At 45.2% G+C, this 15,833-nt stretch overlaps 1 long non-coding RNA gene across 3 annotated transcripts in view; it reads left to right on the forward strand.

Moving 5' to 3' along the window:
• LOC128402522 (uncharacterized) overlaps nucleotides 1–15,833 on the forward strand; it is a 115,990-nt gene that overhangs the window by 68,894 nt on the left and 31,263 nt on the right. For all 3 annotated transcript variants that reach the window (XR_008327729.1, XR_008327730.1, XR_008327731.1), the window contains exons 2-4: nucleotides 2,638–2,734; nucleotides 13,120–13,279; nucleotides 15,432–15,481. This is a non-coding gene — a long non-coding RNA (uncharacterized LOC128402522). The remainder of the gene's footprint in view (nucleotides 1–2,637; nucleotides 2,735–13,119; nucleotides 13,280–15,431; nucleotides 15,482–15,833) is intronic.

Below are 15,833 nucleotides of genomic sequence, written 5' to 3' on the forward strand. Positions count from 1 at the left end.
AAACGATCCCATCCAGCGCTCCCACAAAACGCCTTGGTGAGGCCTATATAGAGCCGCGATTGTTTAGCATGGCACTGCAGCTGGGTCAATGGCTTATTTTGGTTTGAGAGTTATAAAAAGCCTATGTTTTGTCAATCTGTCATCCCGAAGGAACAAGCCTAGAGACTTGTTAGCCAGGCTTATTTTTGTTTGGTTTCGTTTAAGAGCCCACATTCATCAGGGGGCCTGGCATCGCTGCCTTAGTCATAAAGTCATTGTGCCCCAGTTTATTTAGACATGTCTGGCCTGTTAATTGCAAAAGGGAAGGGTGGGGGGGAGCCTTCAGGATTGTGGAAGAGACATCAATCAGTGTCTATGAGAGATTCTCTCTCTTTTTTTAAAAAAAAAGTAAGGCTAAACTTCAGGGAAAGAAACAGGCTGCAGGAGGAAAACATGTAGCGTTATGAGCAGGTACATGGCCTGCTATGGCATGGGGCTGTTTGGATGAAGGATGTGAGGAAAAGGTGGACATTTGTAGCCTAATAGTCCTTAATACCAGGGGTGTACTAAGTGCTTTTACTTTATTTTTATTTTTTTTTTAAGAAACAAAAGTGCTGGTACTCACCATGAAGTTGTTATAGTAAGTGCCACCCTTCTAACATTTGGGGGTAAAAAGTGCCGTTACTACATACCTTTGAGTACCCCATAAAAAAAGAACTGGGTGTACTATCAGTTGACTAATCTGATCCTTCTTCACTTCAAAAGTAGCACATTCCATGCACCTGCAAAATTGACTAAATATATTGTGGCTTGCACCACAATATCTGAGGGGTGAGAGACTCCAGGTGTTCCTGGGCTTATTCAGGATTCTGTTTTCTTTCTTCTTTTTTTTAAAAAATAATATTTATTAAATTTTCCATTTTAACAATCCAATAAAAACCACATTAAAACATTCCAAAGTATAATACAATCAAAAAAGCCAAATAATCATACCAAATTATATATCTTTGGGTGACTTCCCATGCTCTGAAGTTCGGGGATTAATGATCTAATATTGTACTACATTCCTTAATTAGTCCAAATAGTCCCAATAAAACATTTCCAGTGTTGTTCCTTCCTTTATTTTTAACAGCCTCTGAATTCGTTTAGCAAGCTGGCTAGTCCTTTGTAGCTCTGTGCGAAATATTTTAATTTTCGTCTTCTTTATTTTCCTGTTGTAATCCAAAGTTCTTATCGATGCCACTTTCACTTTCTGTGAAAGTGTTCTGCTTTCTTGGAATGATAGTGAATGGAGATTGCAGTGTGTTTAGGATGTATGGTTTTATTGACTCAAATATCCAACCTGAGCACAGGATGGAGGGCCTCACAGCATCAACACTCCAAGAGAACTTGCGTCCCCATGGACTCCTACTGAGATCCCCAAACCATAGCTCTTTGCTCCAGCACACAGGCCTCTGTGTCTCCTGCTTCTAGAATCAGCCCCAAACTCACCCACAAACAAAAAATCCTTGGCCTGTTGTTCCCCATCTTCAAGTGATGTGGCATCCAGCTAACTGATGAGGCATCCAGAAAAGGCCCGCCCATTTGTCCTTATAGCAATCTGTTAGGACATGTAAAGGACAGTACTTAACTGGCCAGCCAAAGGAACTGGTTTGACTGGTTTCCTCTTACATCAGAGATACAGGATTGCAGGTTCAAAAGGCACCATTCAGACTGACCCCTCCAACCTATAACAATATATACTCTGATCTCACCAAGTGTTTGCATTGCTTCAATACTGTTCAGTGCCTGTTTTTATTTTATTAGATCCTTCCCTGCTTCCCCCTTCCTTATGAAGCTGCCTTATCCCAAGCCAGAGCATTGCTCCATGCAGCTCAGTATTGTTTGCACTGATTGGCAGCAGCTCTGTAGGATTTCACAATGGGAGCTGGAGATGCCAGAGGTTGAACCTGGTACTTACTGTGTGTAAAGCATTTATTCAGGAGCTGCTCAAGGTATCTGATAAGACCCAACATTCTTTAATCCCACTTTCCCCCTCTATTTGGACTGTTCAAAATGACTGGCTGTCTCACCACTAACATGATTCAGCAGGTACAGAATGAAAAAAAAAATCTACCTTATTAAAATAGAATAAAAACTGCAACTTATCATATACCTACAAACAACTTGTGGATTTCTCCCAGGCATCTGGCTGGTCACTGTGAGAAGCAGATACAGGCATTAGATGACCCAGCAATCTATTTTTATTTTCTCGTATTTTGGAGTATTATAGCTTTACTTAGTGCTGCTGTGAAAAATCCCTTTTAGTACTTTGTTAGAAGGGACCCCGGTCCTCTCTCCTAGTGTCGTGCGATGAAGTGTATGGTGACATCTACTGGCTGGATAAATATACTGCATGGAGCCTGTAGCACTGCAGGTACCAGGCTAGTAGGAACCGGAGGAAGTAACCTGTGACTCTCGTTTCCTCTTAACATTTCCTTGGATCGGGCGGGGGGAGAGAAAATCCGCTCAGTCTTCTTTGCTTTGTCTGCTGAAACCCATGTTTTTGGAGTAAGTGATTCAAGCGTTGTTTCCTTTTGGGAACTGGTGCAGTCCTCTGCTGCATGTCCAAAGGTGGGGTCAAAATGCTGATATTTGATTCTGTTCTTATCCACACAGGAAGAAGTGTGTTCACACAACTAGGAGGAAGCATGAACTGTTGAATGCATCTGGAGCATGGCTGCCATGTGCTTCTCTTGGACGCCAGCGGCTACAGGTATGAAATACCCCCCCCACACACACACACACTGCAGTTTCAGCAGTAACAGTGCTTGAATGATGTATGGCATGAAGAAAGTGGAGACAAGAAGTGTTCCTCCCTCTTTTTAGGACACCAGAACTCATGGACATTCGATGAAAATCAAGATTAAGGGCTGGCAAAAGGAAAGTACAGTGGTACCTCGGGTTACAGACGCTTCAGGTTACAGACTCTGCTAACCCAGAAATAGTACCTTGGGTTAAGAACTTTGCTTCAGGATGAGAACAGAAATCGAGCGGTGGTGGCAGCAGCGGGAGGCCCCATTAGCTAAAGTGGTGCTTCAGGTTAAGAACACTTTCAGGTTAAGAACGGACCTCCAGAACGAATTAAGTTCTTAACCCAAGGTACCACTGTACTTTATGCAGCGCACAGTTAAAAGTGTGGAGTTCCCTCCCTGAAGATGCAGTGTGAACCACCAATTTGAGTGGCTTCTAAAAGGGTTAGACGACATCATGGAGGATAAGGCTATAAATGACTACCAACTCTGATGGCTATACTGTGCCTTTGCAGTTGGAGGCAGTGATGCTTCTGAATACCAGTTGCTGGAAACCACAAGAGGGGAGAGGGCTCTTGTGTTCAAATCCTGCTTCCAGGTTTCTCACAGTCCTCCAGTTGTCCACTGTGAGAACAGGATGCTGGACTAGATGGGCCCCTGGCCTGATTCAGCTTCTTACGTTCTTATAAGGGAAATCTGCAAGCGCTCTAGTTGCAGCCAAATCACGTCCTGTGTCCCCTCCTGAAACAGTAGCTGTTCCCTCTTTAATCTAAGCACCAGGCAGTAGGAAAACATTCCTCATAAGATTGCAGATTTTAAAAGTCTGAGACCAGGACCTCTATATAATAACAACAAAAATAATTTATTATTTATACCCTGCCCATCTGGCTGGGTTTCCCCAGCTACTCAGGGAGGCTCCCAACAGAATGTTAAAAACACAGTAAAACATCAAACAATAAAAACTTCCCTAAACAGGGCTGCCTTCAGATGTCTTCTAAAAGTCAGATTGTTGTTTGTTTCCTTGACATCTGATGGGAGGGCATTCCACAGGGTGGGCGCCACTACCAAGAAGGCCCTGTGCCTGGTTCCCTGTAACCTCATTTCTAGCAGTGAGGGAACCGCCAGAAGGTCCTCGGTGCTGGACCTCAGGGTCCGGATTGAATGATGGGAGTGGAGAAGCTCCTTCGGGAATACTGGGCCGAGGCTGTTTAGTGCTTTAAAGGTCAGCACCAACACTTTTAATTGTGAATTCCTCTAAAGGACCCTCTTTCCCCACATTGATTTTTCAGCCTGTTCATTTAAAATTGTTTAGATCCTGCTTGGCCAATCGCTCAAAGCTGTTAACCTCAAGTAGGGATGGGGGAGAAATTCATGTCAGTTCATGCCATCCTTTAAAAGTTGTCCTTTTCTGAATTTTGCAATGTAGTCATGGAATCAAGCAGTGTGTGCAAAATGCATGTACTTGGCAAAGTGTGCATGAGAAAAATGCACATAGTAGTGAAAATAACATACAAAATACATTATAGGATGGGGAAATGCTTTGCAAGAATGTGCATTGTGGGCAAAATTTAATGCAAGCATGAAAGTTGGGAGAAAGTCGCATTCAATGACATTTTATATTTTTAAAAAATGAAAACTGATGTGGAAATATGGAGAACTGAACTTCAGATCAGAAAAATGAGGAACCGAGAAACCAAAATTGACACCCATCCACGCCTAACTTCAAATAAAGTATTAAAAGATGATGATGATGTTGTTGTTGATGATGAAAGATTGCGTTTGATGGTGGCTTTTTGCTTGCAGAAACAGCCTATTCTCACATGAGTTAAGACATCCAGCTTTTACCAATCTCTCCTGCTTATTGCAGCCTCCTGGAAGCTTCAATGGGTGGTGATGGAGACTGCTGAAGACTGAATGCTTTGCCTTGCACCAGTGTATCACCCAATAGTGCAAAGCCCCCAATGGATGCAGCAGATTGGAGAGCCTGCGACCCTCCATGTTTCATTGGACTTCAGCTCTCCATCTGTCATGGCTGCTTTTGTTGAGATCCCTGCATTGCAGGGGGTTGGGATAGTGGAAAGCAGTGTTAGCACGAGGTTTTTGAAGGCCCTTGAGCAAGTCACCCTCTATAGCAGTGTTTCTGAAACTTGGGTCTCCAGCTGTTTTTGGACTACAACTCCCATCATCCCAAGGTAGCAAGACCAGTGGTCAGGGATGATGGGAGTTGTAGTCCAAAAACAATTAGATACCCAAGTTTGGGAAACACTGCTCTCCAAAAAACCAATGTCATCAGCTCCTCCTCTATGTGAGAGGATTCAGTGTGGCCCTTTTGAATGCTCCTTTGTTCCCCATTGGATGGCCCTGCCATTAGGCAGAGTGAGGTGGCTGCTTCTGACAGCAAATTGTGCATCGTTAAATATAGTGTTGATATATTTCAATTACAGGCAGGAGGGGAGAAAGTGCTTCTGATGCCAAAATATTGGCCTTGGGTATTTATGCACCTCAACTTAAGGGAGGGGGTGTCATTTGCTGCTCTGCCCCAGAAATCAAAATGTCTTGGGCCTGTAATGGCATCACCAGAGTTTGCAATTGCTTCTTTCCCTCTGCGACCGAACAGCGTTATAGGATGGTGGCGCTCCATCTTGTCGTAGGCTAAGGCGACGCTTATCTTGAGTGCAGAAGCCCAGACAGCGAGAGTGTTGATGCAAATGGCTAGCCTCTCGCAGCCTTTGCCAACTATTGATTAGGTATCTGATTTGCTTCCCCTTGACAATAGGCCACAAGACTAAGCCAATAAAGTGAGGGGAATGAAAACCTGTCACGATCATTCGATGCAACCGGGAGGCCAATGGGAAGGAGGAACTGACGGTTGGATGAGGGGAAGGTGGGAGGGAGGCAGAAATCTGTCTTAGCAACAGAAGAAAACAACCTTCTCTCCTCCCTGCCCTCGTCACCTCCCAGTGTCCCAGCTCAGTACATGAGGAAGATTCCTGCTTATGTTTCTTAATAATATTTTGAACTGGCCTGCTTCTCAGATGGAATGTGGCTTAAAATAAATGAGGACTAGCTTACCTGGGCAACTCCCCATTAGCTTTATAAAGGTTATGTGTGTGAGAGATAATTTTCCCTCCTTCTCCAGTCATCTGATCTTCGGGCAGAAATAGATGGCTATTGTCTCGTTTGGTTCTTAATCTCTCCCTGTAGGTAACCCTGACTGCAAATTAAGATCAGCTTCATTTATTTCTGCCTTTAATAAGTTCCCAGTACAGATGAAAGCATCATTTGAAACCCACTCTAGTTTTATCGGACAGGATGGTATTTATTTACCACTAGGACGATGCTCATGAAAGGGTAGGAGTGTGTATGGCAATGTGGTCCCTGGCAGACACATTCTTTCCCAGAAGGCCTTGGGCACATGCCCCTCTGTCTTCTGACTTATTGCAGAAACTGGGGCCTTTGGCCTTCCAGGTGTTTCTGAACAATGACTCCCGTCTGCTTACTGACAACCTTGCCAAACCCACTTCAATGGCTACTAGCCATGATAGCTGTATTCTACCTCCACCATCAGAGTCAATAGTCCTCTGAGTACTAGGTACTCAGGGAATTATAAGTGGTTTAACAGTCAATCCCTCCCTGCAGTGAACTCTTAAAGTGGTATGATGGCACTTTAAATGTATGGTGCAGATGGGGCCCTAATGTGATATTTCCCTCCTCTGAAAGAAAGACGTAGAACTGAACGTAAGCCAGTTGCTTTCAGTATGTTTTAACGCATGGAAGTGGTTAGACACATGCTGCAAGAGACTGAAATATGCTACTTCTCGGTTCAGTCTAACTTTCAAAGCCCAAGCTGGAGCCTTTGTAAGATCAATTAACAGTGTTGAGATCTACTGGATATAGCCAATCTGTGTCCAACTTTAGCCCATAAAAATGATTTGGGAATTTGGTGCTAAGGGAATTGATGATGGAGTGTGTGTGTGTGTGTGTGTGTGTGTGTGTGTGTGTGTGTGTAAAAGCTATATAAAGCCACCTGTTTGTTTCCAAATGATTTGTATCATTTTTTCTGGGAAAGACCTTGGGTCTGGTCTTTGACCATAATAAATTATCTATCTATCTAAGACCTTGGGCCCCCATCAAAGTTCAAGTCACTCTCAGCTAGCCATGGGCCAGAAATAGGTGCCTTGAAGGGACTGCCCTTCTCCACCTTCACCTAAAGACTCATCCAGCAAACTCAGCAGAGCCTGTGCTCTGAGCTCTGCAATCTGGATGAGTTTTCAACCTTCTTACCACAACACTACACCCAGGGGAGCCAGCATGGCATTCTCCAAGCAATGTTGTGCTGCAGCACTCACCATTCTTGACCTTTGTGCATGCTGGTTGGAGATACACTTTTGTATCCCACTTTTCCTCCGAAGGAGCTTAGGGTGACAGGCAACAAAACAGCCAAAGAGTACATTAAAACAGTTCAAAAACATCTGAAAACATTCAAGTCCTTGCTTTTTCTCTTTCAATGGAGATTTGTTCTGCCTGTGCTCCAAGACAGTGAAGTTTGTGTCTACGGGAAGCAAAAGACTCGTGTTGAAATCCACTCTCGGAAGCTATTAGCATGTTGTCAAGAGCCATAGTCCTTGTTGACATCCACACTCTTAAGGAATCTCCATGCAATTTTCAATCCTTTCCTGGGCTGAGCGGGAGACAACTTGCTCAGGACTTGCAAAGACCAACAACGTTGAGAGGGGCACCATGTTAGCTAGAGCTTTTGTGCTGGCAGCTGGTGACATGGTGGGCTGTGTTGCTCACCTGACTTCCATCCAGCTGAGCCACAAAGCAGGATGGAGAGAGAAAGGAGGTGTCGACAGGGTGGACAGGGTGGGGAATGTGTTTTAAATGTCTGATGTGTACACAACCCCACTGTGTATCAAATCACAGCTTTCTGTGTGATGCAGACACACCTTTTAGGATTTTCTTTGTTTACTATTCCAAAGGAAAGATGTTTTCTAGTTTGCATTTTCAGGGGTTTCTCATAAACAACGAAGCCTTGGGATATGTAAAGGCTCAGTTTTTTAGTTAGTGTGGGTGTACATGTTGCTAACCCTGTGTGTCAATCAGTCAGTGACTCCCAAGCGTTCTTACGTATACCTGCTTTCCTTTACCACCCCCACTTTCTTCCTTCCTCCCCAGGGGTGATTGGGGTTGTTTATTGGTGAAGAGAGGACAGATGACAAATAGGCTTAGCCACAGCAATGGAATGCAAGTGAGTCCCCGCTATTTTTAATTAAGAAGTGATGACAGCTGACTTAATTCCCTGAGTCTGCATTTAAGAGTTTCCTGACCTAGACATTATTGGACATGGTCCTCAGACTGATATATATTGTTCCCAGTGGTCCTGCTGTTGTGCCCTTTGTCTAGACGCATGCAGGGTGGACAAAATCTATGCTTCTTATCAGCATACACATAATGAGGCAGGGAAAGAGAATGCTTATGAGTTTGGGACAAAGCAGCAGGTGAGATGGAATTTCCAGGGGAAAACCATAATGCCAACATTTCCTACCCTTTTGCAGTATTGATCTGGCTTTTGTAGTTACTTGGATTTATTGCCTACATATTTTTAAATGTATAGTATATCCTGCCTTAGTATCTCAGATCAGGGAAGATTAGACCTCCAAATAATAACCATCAACGTCAGTGAAAAATCAGCACACATGACTAATTATTTTTCATCGTGGTAGGATTTTGATCGGTGTTCAAACGTTATGAGAATGTGATGCATGACTATCCTCAAAAGGGGTGTGGTTGTCTGGAACACTGAACAGAAACAATTCACGCTGCAACATTTTATTGCAGGTCTCACTTGTACATAATACTCACCTAAGAAGGGATCATTATTCTTGGTATAGGACCCAACTCCTAGGAGCCAGAGTCTCTTCAGCCCCCCATAAAATATTCAAGGGGCCCAGGTACCCACCCACCCCCTTTAATGGGCGTTGCCATTCAAATGGTGTGCGTGTGCCGTGTCGTGTAATCAGTTATGTGGGGGCAGGGCTTACCTGCCCTCCAATATTTTTTTCAAGTTAGCACCCCTGATTCTTGGTAGTGACCTAGCCGCTCCCAATCTTAGTTGAGTCCAAGTCTGGATTTGCAAGTACTGCTACTTTCACAAACTATATATATATATTGTGCATGCCTCACAATTGAGAAAACTGTACCGCAACATCCAGAGAAGTGCCAGTTTCGAAGGATAGCTCTGCTTCATTTCACTTGGGAACTACGAATCAGGTAAAGGTAAAGGGACCCCTGACCATTAGGTCCAGTCGTGACCGACTCTGGGGCTGCGGCTCTCATCTTGCTTTATTGGCCGAGGGAGCCAGCATACAGCTTCCAGGTCATGTGGCCAGCATGACTAAGCCGCTTCTGGTGAACCAGAGCAGCACATGGAAACGCCGTTTACCTTCCCACCGGAGCGGTACCTATTTACCTACTTGCACTTTGACATGCTTTCAAACTGTAAGGTTGGCAGGAGCAGGGACTAAGCAATGGGAGCTCACCCTGTCGCGGGGATTTGAACCACCGACTTTCTGATCGGCAGGTCCTAGGCTCTGTGGTTTAACCCACAGAGCCACCCCTGAGCACGAATCAGGTAGGCCTACATTAAAATGAAAACTGAACAAGTTTCTCTCCCTTGTCCTTGCTTGTGTCCCCTGCGAAGTTGGCCACATGGTAAGGAGTAATGGCTGTATCCAGCATTCTCCTTTCGCTAGTGCCATGGCTCTTGAGCTGCCAGATAGGCCAGTTTTAATGTTGTTCAGCTGGGGAATCAAGTGCAACTGTTGCAGTGGGGGGAGACGCTGTACAACAAATTGCACCCTCCGTTGTGCAACAAAGTTACTAGCAACCTGCTTGTGCATTCTCTTGTGCAACAATATTCCACTGCACCAAAACATTTCTCCAGCAAAGCAACGGTATTGCTACATGGTTTTAACTTGGTGATACATTGCATACAACCCTAAGAACAAAAGAAAAGCCTGCTGGATCAGGCCAATGGCCCATCTAGTCAAGCATCCTGTTCTCACAGTGACCACCTAGATACCACGACTGGAAGCCCTTAAAAGGACCCGAGCACAAGAGCCCTCTCCCCTCCTATGGTTTTGAGCAACTGGTATTCAGAAGCAGTACAATGGTACCTTGGGTTAAGAACTTAATTCGTTCCAGAGATCCGTTCTTAACCTGAAGCACCACTTTAGCTAATGGGGCCTCCAGCTGCCGCTGCGCTGCCGCCACGCGATTTCTGTTCTCATCCTGAAGCAAAGTTCTTAACCCGAGGTACTATTTCTGGGTTAGCGGAGTCTGTAACCTGAAGTGTCTGTAACCTGAAGCATCTGTAACCTGAAGTGTCTGTAACCCAAGGTACCACTGTACTGCTTTTGACCATGTAGGCAGAGCATAGCTACCATGCGTGGTATCAATTGATGGCCTTCTCCTCCGTGAATTTGTCTAACCCTCTTTCAAAGTCATCCAAGCTGGCGACCATCACTGGCTCCTGTGGGAGCGAGTTCCATAGTTTAACTATGTACTGCATGAAGAACAGCTTTCTTTTATCTGTCATGAGTCTTCTTCCATTGTTCAGCCTCGTCGCATGGCCACGAGTTTTCGTATATGTTGGTTTCTCCTGGCAGTAAATGCTTCCGTGTGAGACTATGTTTCTGGTTGGGCAGCACTGAAGCCCTCCTTGTAATGTGTTCCATAGCTTAGTGATGTGCTATGGGAAGAGTAGGTGCACAGGAACAAAGAAAGAGACTCCGCAAGGCGCTTCGTATGCAAAGTGAGCAGTCATGCACTCTGCTTGGAGCAGGGAGGGGGCTTCTAAACCAACTGCAGCTGCTCTCCCATCCCAAAGTGGCATTAAAACCCACCTTTGAAATGAAAGGAAGCCGGAGAGAGGAGGGAGGTGATGATGGGTTCTTTCCCCCTTCGGCCACGCACAACCAGTTATCTTTATTTTTATTCTTTTAAAAAAGCATCTCCTCTTTCCCCTGCTTTGAATATTTTGCCACCACTCCTGAGTCAAAACAGGCTGCAGGCTCCTCACCTCGCTGTCATTGGAGAGCCTTCCAGATTGGAGGAAACTTTGTTTTCCAGCCTAATTAAGCTCTGATGACTTCAGCTATCTTTCCCACCCCTGATTAAGGCCACAATACTAATTAAACTCTTGGATAATTAAAAATGCAAATTGTCAGGATCCACAGCAAGCCTCTGTTTTCATGCTTCGGGACAAGAGAGGGAAAAGTTGGTAGACCTGCAAGTGGGGCGTAGCAGTAAATTGTGCTCAGTCCCTCTCTGATGTGTATCAGGGACACTGGCTGCTGGGAGTAGGTTTTTTCTCATACCCTGCAGTTAGAACATTACATTTGATTAAACCAAGTATGTGCGTAGGTATGTTCAGTTGGGTGTGAGCTGTATTGCTTCAGGAATCAACATGAACATCCGTCTAGACAGGACTACAAATCACATATGTTGCATAAGGGGGGGAGTTTTAAAGGGAAATATGTAGAGTGCAGCTGAGAGGTAGAACACATGCTTTGCATGAAGAATGTCCCAAGTTCAGTCTCTGGCATCTCCCCAAGCAATGGGGAAGACTCTGGTTCCAAATTCTTAGAGGGTTTACTAAATCTGCTCTGTCCCATTAACAATTCTTAGGCTCCACCAGAGAAAGGGGACAATGGCTTCTGCCCATTCCGCACAAACACACAGGGGACAGAGAGAGAGATTTGGTTCAGATTTTAATGTGGTGCTGTCTGATTCACACTTTCTGTAGCACACTGTGAGCTGAAACACAGCCATCTTTCAAAACTGGCACTTCTCTGGATGTTGTAATGCAATTCTTCAACCCTATTCTCAGACTCCATTCACCAATTGCTCTGCTGCACACCTGCAGTCCTGCTCATTATGGCATCTTGAGGGATGTGTGGATGGCAGGACCAGGGGAGGGTCCAGTACATTGGAAGAGTGTGTGTTTTGTAAGCAGAAAGCTGCAAGTTTGTTCCCTGGAGTCTCCTGGTAGGAAGATGAGGTACAAGGCTTGCCAGGTGGGGCAGAGTGGTTGTACTAGCTCCCCAGAAGGGGGGTTACCAGGAGGGTGAGACGATGGGGAGGTCAGCATGGTACAAAAGCACCAGCAGGCACGTCAGATGGTCTCTACTGGTGCTGGCCTCCCCACTGCCTCTTCCCTCTCCCTCCTGGTAAGCAACAGTGACCCACTTTCCAGAAAGTTGGGTAGCAGCTTCACCCCAACTGGTGAACCACTCCTGAGTGAATCCCCCCACCATTGTTAATAGTTCCTCTTCCTCCCCTCTACCACCACCAAGAACCAATGAGGAAGCAGGCAGTGATCCCTGCTGCTCCGCCTTCTCACACCATTGGCTGGGCCAGATCAAGAGGCAAATGTACAAGTAGGTTACTGTAATGAAGAGCAGGAGCAGGTCCACAGAGAGAGGCGTTCGCAACCCACAGCACCATGTCTGTGCATGCACAAAGCACAATTTAGCTAAACTAGACCTCTAGTCCAGGATTGCCCACTCTGACTGGTAGCAGCTCTGCAGGACCACAGGCAGAGGGTCGTACCCATCACCTGCTACCTGATGGTTTTAATTGAAGATCCCATGGATTGAACCTGGGACCTTCTGCATAAAGTGCATGCACACTGACACTGATCTTTTACTAAAGCTTGCTTCGATTCCATGCCATAAGGTTCCACAGAAATTCACCACAATTAACTTACTAACTTCCTAACTCCTGACTTTCACTTGGGTCTCCACTCTCAATCATCTCCCCATCAGTCACCTGGGGAAGTAAAGATTGCCAGTCCTTCTTCAAGCTCCAGGTACCCTCACAGTTCAACAACCACAAGTGAACTGTGTAGAGTCGGTATCTTTCTTATACAGTGGATGCTCAAGTGTGGGCCCCTGGCAAATGCCCAGCCTTACCAATCCTTGGTGCCACCCATCTTTCTGGTAGGCTATCCAGTAACTCCATTGGATGAAAAAGCTGTAAAAATTAAAAGGATTTAAAAGAAACTGCACAAATAATAGGGTTGTTTTAGCACTTTCCCAGTTGGGACCAGCTACTTGGAAACAGCCATATAATCATGGCAGCTCATCGTGGAGTTTTGCCAGATTTGACTCACTGTGTGTCTCTTGTCTGATAGCCCGGATTGGCCGACAGTTATGGCAAACTGTGCTCCATTGTCCTGTCTATGTGTTTAAAATGTAACAAAAGAATAAACAGGGAGTCATTGTCTCAACCCGTGGTGGATTTCCCCTCCCCTCCCCTCTCTTTCTCCTTCTTGCACACAAAGAGCTGCAGGTGTTTTCCTGGAGACACAAAAGTTAACAAGGATAGAGGTGTTGGCCAACAGCCAGAAGGATAAAATTGCCCAGAAGAGAAAGATGAGGAACTACAAGAGTCGTCCCATGCTGAGTTTTTGTACCTTTGTGGCTCTCGAAGCAAACACATAGGTCAGTAATCAAAGGTTTAGAAAGTCATTTGGCTCCTGTGGCTTGGCCTCCGAATCAGAATGCAGAGACCATCTGCTGGGCTGAAGTTTGTCTTTTGAGGGCTATCGACCATGTCCCAATCTCAGTTACGCCACTGTAAGCCCAAAACTCTGCCCTGGAGAAAGTCAAAACGAGTCACTTTTGGCGATACATCAATGCAATTGACGATAATCTGATTCCCCTCCCAGCCCTCCCCACCCTTAGTAATTCTCTCTCTCTCTCTCTCTCTCTCTCTCTCTCTCTCTCTCTCTCTCTCTCTCTCTGCCAGGGTAATATTTGTGCCCTGGCCCCCTTTTTAACTGTGTTGTCATGGCGATGGGCTTCTCTTCTCTGGAAAGGGTGAGGAATCTCTGAATTATTGTCCCCAAACGTTTATCTACCCACCTCAATCAAAGTATGAGTTCAATGAAAGTGCAAAACACAAAGGAATAGCAGCCTTGGCTGTTGTTCCGACGTCTCCTGGTCTCCCCTCTTTCGGAGGCCAAAGGCTTCACTGCCAAGCTCATCCCCAGATGCCCCAATAAAGCCCATGCTTTGTCTAATGGTGGCAATGTTGATGGCAATCGGTGGGAAGAAGGGATTGCCAAGTGGGCACTGGAATGGTGTGCCTATCTTTTAGTGCTTTGCAAATGGGGCCTTTTGTGGGGGGCAGTCTGTGTCGTTGAACAATAAATGGAGTGTATGCACATAAGGGAAGTTTTAGGGGGTTTTTTGATGGGGGGAGGGAGGAATTCTGGCTACAGAGACATCAGTAGTGCAGCAGCAAAGTCAGAAGTTCAGGCTGTCTTCATGCTCACAGACCTGGCACCTCACAGTCATGCCCCTTCTAGGTTTATGCAGCCTTCTAAGATTATACAATTTATAATCATCCAATTTCTGAATGCTAGCCTACTCTGCACAATACCCTTTTTGAGATGCGGCTGCAACACTGGTTGGGAATAAATCAGAGTAGGCAAAATATTCAGGACTGGGAATGCCTTGGAGTTAGAAATAGCTTGTTCCAGCACTGCTTTGCAAATGCCTCTATGATAGAGCATGAATCAGGTCTTTTAGATCAGGGATGGGAAACTAGTGTCCTGGAAGCCAGATGTGGCCCCCCAGACCTCTCTATCTGGCCATCATGGCTCTTCCCAGGCCACGCCCCAGGTCACACACCCTCTGTCCAAGATGCACCCCTCATTTGCCCTGCTCTGCACCTTTCCCCCAAGTGCTATTGCCTGGCTGGGGTGAGTTCTGGAACCAAGATGATGCTCTCGATCCTAGATGTCTGCAAAACCTTTTGCATTTTGGTGACTGTAGAAAAGAATCACTTCCGTGGCTCCAGCCACTTTTTGCCTCTGGTACTTTCTCTTCCTTGCCTCTCACCAAACCCAGTTTCTCATGTGGCCCCTACTGCCACTCTCATGTGCCCCCAGAAGTGACAGAAAACAAAGCCTTGATAGGAAAAGAAACTCCCGCTGTCTTAGTGCCAAAGGTGTCCATTGGATTTTTCACTCCTCTGAACATTGCAAGACAGCAGTTTAAATGTATCAAACTGCACATTTAAATGAGTACTTTGAAGAAGATAAAATATACACACATATTTTGAGAGAGAGAAAGCATATATTTAAATACAGTGGTACCTCGCAAGACGAATGCCTCGGAAGACGAAAAACTCGCAAGACGAAAGAGTTTTTCGTTTTTTGAGTTGCTTCGCAAGACGATTTTCCCTATGGGCTTGCTTGGCAAGACGAAAACGTCTTGCGAGTTTGTTTCCTTTTTTCTTAAAGCCACTTGAAGAGGTGCAGTTGCGACGAACCATGCTTCGCAAGACGAAAAACCGCGCAAGACGAAAAGACTCGCGGAACGAATTAATTTCGTCTTGCGAGGCACCACTGTACTTATTTGGGAATGATTGTTCTTTTTAAAAAATAAATAAATCACAGAATAATGTGGGCAGAATTATGGGTAAAAACATGGAGACGTGACACAGTCCCTCAAGAGTCAGATCCGCTACTTACTAGCTTGTATTCTTATTGAGGTGCTGCTATTGTCAAAGTCCTCCTGTAGATGCAAAGAGAAGAGAACCTATCAATAATGACTGATGATTTCTGATTACATTTCTTTACCGCAGATCTCCCCTTGGCAGATGGACTGGTCCCATTTCTACCCTTTCACATCCAGGTACTGGGTTTGGGGCGGGGTAGTTTGAAGCATTTATAACACTAGTACTTTGACATTGGATTTGTAGAGTAGCTTCACATTCCATTTCCCTTCACAAGGAATTCTGTGGATTGCAGTTCTGGGAGGGGAATATGTGCTCATAACAATTCTCAGAACCCTTAACAAACTCCAGCTCCCAGAATTCTTTGGGAAAATCCATGACTGTTGAAAGTGATGTCATAGAGGGGCCTCAGTATAAGGAACACGCAAGACTGCTTATGAAAATGCACATAGATTTCTCACAGAAATAATGCCGGCATGAACAACCAAAGTTACATATAATTCCTTATGTTAACAATACTCCAGTGTTCAT

This window comes from Podarcis raffonei, chromosome 15 (assembly GCF_027172205.1).
Source record: "Podarcis raffonei isolate rPodRaf1 chromosome 15, rPodRaf1.pri, whole genome shotgun sequence".
In the NCBI taxonomy this organism is placed as follows: Eukaryota; Metazoa; Chordata; class Lepidosauria; order Squamata; family Lacertidae; genus Podarcis; species Podarcis raffonei.